This window comes from Amblyomma americanum, chromosome 10 (assembly GCF_052857255.1).
Source record: "Amblyomma americanum isolate KBUSLIRL-KWMA chromosome 10, ASM5285725v1, whole genome shotgun sequence".
Lineage (NCBI taxonomy): Eukaryota > Metazoa > Arthropoda > Arachnida > Ixodida > Ixodidae > Amblyomma > Amblyomma americanum.
In genome coordinates, this window is record NC_135506.1 from 71,284,589 (window position 1) to 71,294,149 (window position 9,561).

Consider the following 9,561-nt stretch of genomic DNA (forward strand, 5'->3'; position numbering starts at 1 on the left):
TGCCGTAGTGGAGGGCTCCGGAATAATTTCGACCACCTGGGGATCTTTAACGTGCACTGACATCGCACAGCACACGGGCGCCTTAGCGTTCTTCCTCCATAAAAACGCAGCCGCCGCGGTCGGGTTCGAACCCGGGAACTCCGGATCAGTAGTCGAGCGCCCTAACCACTGAGCCACCGCGGCGGGGATAAAGGATTGACTGAAAGCAGAAAGGAAGAAAGGGGTGCCTTAGTGGAGGGCTCCGGAAAAATTTTGACCACCTGCGAATATTTTACGTGCACTGACATCGCACAGCACACGGGTGCCTTTGCGTTTTCGCCTCCATCGGAATACGGCCGCCGCGGTCAGGTTCCAAACCGGCAACTGCAATATAGTCGCTACTTCCATACTCGTTGTCATTCCGGCTCTTTAAGAAGGCTGGCTTCAGCACTGTAGTGAATTAATACGATGAAGCAGCGATTAAATCTCCGTTTTTTCCATGCCTCAAGTGGCATATAACCACACAGACGTCGGAGTCATTGTTCGCCTGTTGAAACCCAAACCGAAGCGGCATGAAAGAAGAATTCGATCATAAAAACTTAACGGTCATAGGCCAATACCACATGGTAATTCAAGCATAGCTCTGCGTTTGGCATCATTGTACAGATGAAGACATGCCACCAAAAAGAGGCGTCCGTACTTTAGGCTGTCTTGTTTGCATGTTACATAAACTGGCTTGCCTCATCGGTGTTCACTGCACCCGCAGTACGTCGTGGAGTCCGTTTAGGAGGACGGCTGGCAGGAGGGCTGCCCCTCGTGGGAACACCACCTCGCCTCAGATGTCGCGCTCTGTAGTCGCTTTGCATCCAGGGCCGCTTATCGGCAGTCGGCGATCTGCGCGGCCTGCCTTCACGAAACGTTGGGGACAACGTGGCTGTGGGGTGCTGGGATCTGCTCGAGTGAAGCGACGACAGCGGCTCGGCGTTGTCGGAAAATTCAGAAACTGCGCAGGCAGCGACGCTCAATGTAGCACAGGTCTCGACACGAGGAGTCTTGCGTTATTCTTCAGAGAGAGAGACAAGCACTTTTCTTAGCTGTCCAAAGAAAAAGCATTTTCTGTTTGTGCAGCAGGAACATACCGAATCATTAGCTCTACTACGCTCAGTAAGCGAACGCGTGGACGTCATTGGAGCACACGGCTTGTAACCGTTCCTAAAAAAATTCTTGTGTCCTCTTTGTTCCCACAGAAAAATCTCATGATCATACTGCGCTAACTTTCACCTTAGGTCATAACCAGTGTTGGCGGTAAAGCGTTACATGTAACGGCGTTACCGCGTAACTTTTTTCGGTAACTTAGTAACGTACTCGTTACCATTTCGGAACTGTAACGGGTAACGTAGTTACGTTAACATTTTTCGGTGACGTGAGGTGTCACGTTACTAGTTACTTTTTCTTCCAATTGTCCCCGACTCCGCCATTTTTCTAAGCAAAAAAAAATGCGCTGAGCAAATAACGTGATGTTGCAAATAAGCAGAATGTACAAGTGCTCTAGACGACCATTGTTGCAGCTCGCACGTATACAGAAAACACCTGCCCTTGACGATGCACCCAACTAAAGAAACACATAATAGCCACAAAGCACAGAACACGTGCACTAACACGCAACAACGCACTTGTCTTCACCTACCTCCCCTTCCGAAACCACTCACACAAACACACAACTCTCTAAAGAGTGGAAGCATGCCGAGCATTTTGAAACACCGCATTTTTCAGAATTACTGTATTTGTTGAGAGCTCAGTGATGTTTTATTTGTGAAGTTATAATTTTGGATGAAATGTCAGTTTGTGTTTAATGCCGCATTCAGAAAATGGCTTCACCATGTGCCACAGAGATAGAAGCCATCACATGTAACTCTACAGGCAACTTTAGGCCACTGTTGGTCAAATGTTTAATGGAATCCCCCAAGGTGGAGTAGATCTGTAATAAGGGAGTAATTACAAACTGGCACCCACCCGAGCGCAGCCAAACTGCTGAGGAAGCTGTGTAGCTTTCCTTTGTAGCCGTTTGGCTGTGCTTGGGTGGATGCCAATTAGTAATTAATCCCTTATTACAAACATTAGGCCACTATAACATTTCTTAGCTGCTGCACATTTGTGCAAAGTTTTCTCGTTAAATCAGGATTTCGAGTAAAATTGTTGTTTGGGCCAGAAGTTTTATGTGAAATATGAGGTTTATGAAATTCTTACCGTGAGTTAAGGCGAAGACGTCCTGATTAATATTTATGGCTATGAAGTAAAGGGAAAGTAACGTGGGGTGCTTTTTCTCGGTAACGGTAACGCGTTACCTTTTTTGTAGGTAACGTAGGGCGGTAACGCGTTTCTTTTTTTAACGTAACCAGTAACGCATTTAGTTACTTTTTTGGTAACGCCTGCAACACTGCTCATAAGTCGGCTACGGGAATAAGGAGATCCAGCAGCATGGCGTCACAAATTGACACCTTTCAGAAAAGTATTGCTGCACAGCAACATAGAGAAATATGAAAAGATATTGGCTACTTAATAATTTACTATTGTGGGCACAAGATACAGTGCCATTACTGACGGCGGACCACAATTTCACGCGTAGGGCACCACATAAAAAATACAAAAATTTTACCTTAATAGTGTTTTGCATACGAATAATTCATTTATTCAAAATATAATTGTGTCCGCAGCGGAAGTGTCTGCAATGCTCTTCAAATAAATATTATCTAAGAAGGCAAGATGGACGCCATTTCAAAAACAGGAAAGCAGTCCCTAATCACTCAGTTAGTGGTGGGCGTTCTCAACAAATAGAGGTCCTTTTCCTACAAGAAAAATGGCAGAGGAGTCCGCGGTTTGGTGGATTGACAGCAACAATTACTCTTGCCTGGAATGGCCAACAACCTGTCACAAAAACCGCACAGCATTGCCGTTCTTCCAGCCAGGCTGTTACACAGTTGGCCCACTTATAACAACAGCGGTGGAATGCTTTTATACCTAACAGATTTAGAGCTATGTACCAACTGGCCTCTATACCCTACTAACATTTTAGAATAGCATTTTGCTGGTGATTGAAAGCTGTCACCAATTTTTTCCCACGTGCACCCATTGGCTCAGCGCAAGTTACCCAACAATGTTCTAGCGGGAGAGAAGAGCACCAGACGGCGGCGTTTCTTATCCCAAACTTAGTGCCTAAAATGGTTGTCGCCTTGAAATGCAGCGATACTTTTCTTTATGTTGTACGTTTATTTTAAAATACGGACTCATGGAGGCGCACTGAGACGGTTGATTGGGGCCTTTGCTCAATGGAGGTCACATTTAATGCCAGACCCGCTGCAAGTTTCGCTACAAGAACGATTGTGAAATGGTCCCCAGGTTGGCCCTAGCCAGCATGGGCCTGGCTTTACGGTGCGTGAGCTTGGCTTTGCGTACCTGGTTTCCTTTGAGGCTTCTCAGTGTGGCCCGGAGAAGTCTGCCGATCAGGCGATCCTCCATCACCACTACTGCCGCTGTCAGTCTCGCTGTCGTCCTTTTGTTCTTGCCGAGACCTTAGAGCTGGGGCCGCCGACATGCCGCTTCAGGTGGGCCGCAGTGATTAGGCGAGAAGCGGTGACGTCTTCAAAAAGGCGTTCTGAAAACCAGATACCAGTATTACGGCTGGTGGGAGGGGAGACGAAGGTCGCTTTATGTCCAGGACACAAGCCTAACACATGAGTGACCGCATTTACGTAGATGTCTTGTCAGTGGTGTCACAAGCGAAGGTGCAAGGCCTCCACGGGGAATACCACCGCCCGGATGGCTCCAATAATCAGTATTGTTTCGACAGCATTTGCACAAAAAAAGACTCACTGTGCGAGGATGCGGCTCGTGGACGGCTTTCCGGGAGTACTAGCCTCAGTGCGGACAGGGTGTCGATCGATGGTTGCAAGATCTTCTCGATTAGATTAGATGCGACTGCGGTTTCGGAACGTCAGCTGCTTCCTCTTCATCTCATCACGCGCTCTGCGACTGCAACTATATCTACCAATTGCCATCCAGGTTACGGTTACGATGATGATGAACAATAGGAGGCCACCTAGCGCTTCGAATAATTTTAGGCACACAGATGAGGACGCTAAGCGAGCGAAATTCACGTTTGGTGCGACACAAGGCGAAAATATAGCCCGAAAAGCCACCACCAACACGAAGATAGGGGTGGATGCCTTACACTTCAGTGCAACGGATACATCCACGGAGTGCGGCAATATAATCGAAAAATAAATAAAAACGGTGTGCACATCTTGACCTGTAAGCACGCAAATGCTGCGCGCAATGTTATGCGGCTTGGAGTCAAAAAAGTACTCAAATGAACTTTAGATCAGATGCAGACACGAAACAAAAGGCCCCTCGTCAAAAAAAAGGGAAGAAAATTGAGGACACTGGATGAGGAGCAGACCAATACTTCTCTGCACTGTCACCCTTTTCATTCCCTTTCACCGTGTGAACGACTATTGATGCTCCGTGCTGTAATCAGGCACTCCTGCCAGGAAATCAAACGAGCAGTGAGAAGCAGGATTTAGGATTCACGGCTTTGAATATTAGATTTTAGACACCTGAGTGCCGCCACAAATATTCTCATGGAAGCCTATCTCTCGATCAACCGCAGGAAAAAAAATTGAGGGCATTTAAGCCTGCTTAGGTGGAGGATAGGAAAACATGGAACTTTCTAGAGCACGGGTTTTTCCCACGACGCCAGTAGGCGTTCTGTTTAATGATTTATTTTTTATTTTTGTGTTGTTCTTTAATTTGGTTTCGACGTCCAGGTGCTATCTCGACGTCCATGCCTGTTTCGACATCCAGGTGCTGTGTCGACGTCCGTGGCTGTTGTGACGTACAGGTGCATTTTTTCCGTTTAATTAAGTAATTACAACTAATCAACCAAATTTCTCTCACAGCAAGACCTCATCACGCACTATGTAACATAATGAAAAGTCTTGCACATTTATCTTCTCGGAACGCCGTGATCGTGCGCACAGTTTTACTGAAACGAAACACGGGGCTATTGTGACGTCAAAGTGTGATTTGCACGTTTAAGAGCAATTCATCGACCAAGCTTTTCTCCTAGCAATATCTCATCACGCACTGTATAACAAAATCAAGCTTTTTTATAATTATCTTTATGGGACGACACACTCGTGCGGAGAAGGTTTTGCTGCGCGACAAAGCGATCTATTGCTTTAGCATTAATAAAAAAAAAACGACGTTCCCGAAGAGACATTTCCACTACCCACCGATGTTTTTACACAGGTTACACAGTGCCGCCGGCCATTCGTAACCCGAGCACCCGTCATCATAAAATGTACTGAACAGAGCCCCGAGGTACAGAACGATGGCGACGCTGGTGTTGTCGCGGCATAAGAGTCCAAAGGCCGTGCAGCCAAGACCGCGTCATATCGCGCAACTCTAAGATGCAAGGCGCAAGAGTGGACAGGACATACGAAGGACGAACACGGGCAAGGCGCTTGTCCGCTTGTCCACCTTGTCCGTGTTCGTCCTTCGTCCTGTCCACTCTTGCGCCTTGTATATTTGCGTTGTGCACAAACTCCCGCAACATTTGATCCTTCTGCACATCACGCACACGGCAGTTCTCAAGCACAGTGCCCGCCACCAAAATCGCTAATGGGTTGCAGACTTCGCGTCAGAGCCCTCGCTCCGCTCACAAACACTTTCACTACGCGGACACTTGTCACTGTGCTATTCAGCTTATACACGCCTGTGGGCTCGCCGCTGTCCGTAATGATCCTCGCAGGAATTAGGAACCCTTCCAAGAACAAGCAACAGCTCCAAATGAACACTTCGTGAAGCGGCCTCCGCGTAGGTCTTGCGTCAATTTGAAGAAGCGCTCTGTCAACTCTGTCAGCGTAGACGACTGGAGTGTTCTACTAGAAGAACTGTCGCTTGCCGCTGCTTCATTCTGCGAAGTTCGCAGTCGCTCTTTACACAAGTAATATGATCAACACTTTTAAAAAAGACATGGCGCTACAAGTACATACACAAAATGAGGATGAGATGAAGGACAGACTCCACCTTCCAACTGTTTATTCCGAAAGTGAAGCACATGTTTGTGTATGTACTTGTAGCGCCATGTCTTTTTCAAAAGTGTAAAGCCAACTAGCCCGGCAACATACGTTACTGTAATATGAACATATGACCAATATGATATATTTCGCGGCACAGCTGCCTTCACCTACTCCTCGCTCCCCATTTCAATCGGTGGACGGCCATCTTGCTCTGGAAGAAGCGAAGAGGAGGGCCCGAGACATCACGTAAAAAACTAGTCTGGTCGCCGCCCGGATCCACACGTCCGCACAAAAGCTGAAGTTGAGCCAACTTTCCCCCGGTCGTCGCCCGACCGGCAGAGGCCTATTGTTTGGCCTGTGGGCTCCGTCGTCCGTATGCTTGCGGATCCACCCAAAAGACGATCGTACGATGGCATTGAGTTGTAGCGGCAGCGCTACGCGCCATTATAGAACTGTCAACATTTAGCGTAACGCGTATTGCTACCGCCTCAGCGTATCCTTCCCTGCCACTTCCCACACACTGATTGGGTAAAACTGGGGGCACGTTCCCGTCAACAGCGTTTCCTCCGGAAGCTGACCATGTACACTGCTAAATCTGGAAGGAATGACTTGTTTGTTTGCGTCCTTCCTTCCAACCTAAACGAACGCTTGTATAATAAAATGGTTCGTTCAGATCACTTCTGCCAAGGCGTTCTCAGATACATTGAGTGTCACCAAAAGCGCCGCGTGCTACGTCATAGATGTGTAGAGAGAGGTGTAAAGTCCTTCGATGCCAAACAACAGCCAGAGCCTCTGATGGTGATTTTTTTTCGTTCTTTGCTTGCAGTGCTTGAACATAAGGAAAGCATGTTGGTTTTGGTGATATAGTATAAAAAGAAAAAAGCGTGTCAAAATGTATCTTCATTTATTAACGCAATATTTACTGTTTCTCTAATCATCAAGCTCGCACCCACAGCTAAAACCGCTGCTCTGTGGTGACGCCATCAGCGTCATGATTGTTTTCGTGAACTAATTAAAAAATTAAAACCGGAATATACGCGGTACGACCGATGCTAAAAGCATCGCTATAACTAACTTTATGCAAGCAATACGCAAAAAAATGTACTGAAATTTTGTTCCATCGCCCCTTGAATGTCTTGGTTGTGCAAGACGGTTGACTGTTATTGTTCGGCTGGCTAGGGCAACAAAGATGAGAATGATTTCGCAGCAGTGAATTACACATGAATTCAAGCAGCCGGAGGTAAAAGCAAGCTTAGAATTGTCAGCACCACCATACCTAAGCACTCTATGTGGGTTCTACACTTGTTGGCAGTCAAAAAAGAGCATTTTACGTTTCGCTAGACTTAGGCACTACACACACGACATGCTCTGTCATCCAGATTATGTATTCGAAATGCGCGCAGGCGCTCACAGAGACATACACACATTTTCGCCGTTTCTACTAGTGAGATGCACTTCTTGGGCAGCTTGCCTGAAATCCGGTGGAATTGCCTTGCAATCATATCGCGATGGGGTAAGAGCCGCCCATCGTACAGTTGGTTATGATTGGATGACGCAGTTCGGTTCAAAGCAGAGCGCATACACCAAGTAAATTCAAAAACAGTCTGAGAAAATTATCGCCCTCTACAACGCGGAACAAACAAGACGCTTCGATGAACAGAGCGCTCGAACTGGAGCATCACACTCTCCGCTCCGACAGGGCTTGTGTCATGGCGCCCGAGTATTCGCTCTCTGAATGAAGGGCGTCATCACTCCTGAAGACGTGCTGTCTGACACGTTTAAAGCTTCAGCCGTGGTGGGTTCTGGAATAAACAAAAGGTAGAAATGCATGAAACGACAAGTTAAAGACGTGACGGTGTTTTGTTTTTCGGAAAATTTAGTTGTGTTAGTAGCTTCTGCACAAGAAATGCATTGAAGTTGTGATCTGGTTGCACGTGCGTAAGGTGCGCACATGTCCGTTAGTTGGTTGGCAAGTTTTTTTTTTATTCGAAAAGTGCGTCAGATAGCATAGCTTTAAAAATGGAGATATGTGATATAGGAGAAGGTCAGATGAATTATTGGAGACACGGTGTGATCAGAAAGCTTCGAAGCCTATAAAGGCACCAGATGTCGAACTTCCACTTTTTTAGTCACCATCGCAGTTCCATGGCAAGCCCGCCTTTCTAAGGAAGTGTTCGCGCACGAAGCCGTCGCTGGGCACGTCCGGACTAAGTGGCATGCATCAAACATGTCCGGTGAAGCCCCTTAGTGAGGACACTTATCAGCCGATGGCAGCTGTTCGCCACCTGGTAGAGACAAATGGAGTCGGAGCCGCCCAACTGGCCGCGCGGAGGCCTCCTCCTCCCGTAACACTATGAAGGCGAGGGTACGAACACAGTTATTAGTGCCTGCCTCCGCCTTTGGAGTACTTGTGGTTCGGGTATAAACGGGAGAGGAGCGTATCTGGGGGAAGTGGGGAAGGTAGGAGGTCGCCTCTGAGATGCGCCAAATGTGTTATACAAAGTATTATACTTGTAATTATTATGCAGATCGTGAGCATGGCCGTGAAACCCGTGTACGTATGTACAGTTAGCAAAGCTGAATAATGGCTGCGTAATTTTGGATGTGAGACCAACACTCTTAATTGCATAATTTAAGAATCTACAAACAAGACATGGTATTGCTTCGCGAATGGACGCACAGCTGCTTTTCTGGGGTGTCCACATTATCCGATCCCTGGCTCACAAGAGACAACTCTCAAGACAGACGTCCAATGTCTGCGTCAGCACTATTAAGACTGCGGCCAGAAAAGAGCACGAGTATCAGCATAGCAGCTCTGCAAGTCGCGACTGCCCCATTCAGACACTTCTTGTCCGGCGATCTATTTCTATGGTGACCACTACGCTGAGTTGGTAAGCGAAAAAAGTGCTGACTGAATATAAGGTCTCTTCCAGGTTTCGAGAAAGCTCCCCAGCCGCTTGCCAGCTGTAAGAAATTTGAAAACTGCACAACATGCCGAGGTTCACAAAGCCGTTTCCAACACTTCTCGCAGCGTTAGTTGTACTAAACTAGCTAAATAGAAACACGTTTACAGAACAAGATGGTCGATTACGGCGACGAAAGCAGACCACAAGGAAAAAGAGGTAGCCTCTTTCATCATATTGGTACTGAAGAGTCAAGCTTGGCCCCCTACCAGGACGAATTTTTCTTTAACTATGAATTTTCTGTGAAAGCTTTATATCTTTTCTTTGTAGCTGTATCGCTGCGTTTGGGTGGATGCCAGTGAGTTATTGCTCCCCCATTAAAAGTCTATCTCCAGCCGTCTCATTCTGTTGAACTGAAAAGGAATGCTTGAAACTTGCAGAGCGTTGCAGTACATAACTTCTATCTGTCGGAACTTGCGATGTAAGTAGTATAGATATATTCGCATTTAAGAAGATCGCTAAATAACGATGGTGAGGAAGATATAGTGGGATAGCTGGTCACCTCGCCATTATCATGCCTCTGAAAGCAAATATTTTAG

General features: G+C 46.9%; 1 long non-coding RNA gene across 1 annotated transcript; it reads right to left on the bottom strand.

Moving 5' to 3' along the window:
- Positions 1 to 833: 833 nt before the first annotated feature.
- Positions 834 to 3,933, bottom strand: LOC144106544 (uncharacterized). Its single transcript, XR_013309042.1, has 3 exons — positions 3,850 to 3,933; positions 3,433 to 3,631; positions 834 to 982 (listed from the first exon to the last, which is right to left on the bottom strand). It is a non-coding gene; the product is annotated as an uncharacterized LOC144106544 (long non-coding RNA).
- Positions 3,934 to 9,561: the final 5,628 nt, after the last annotated feature.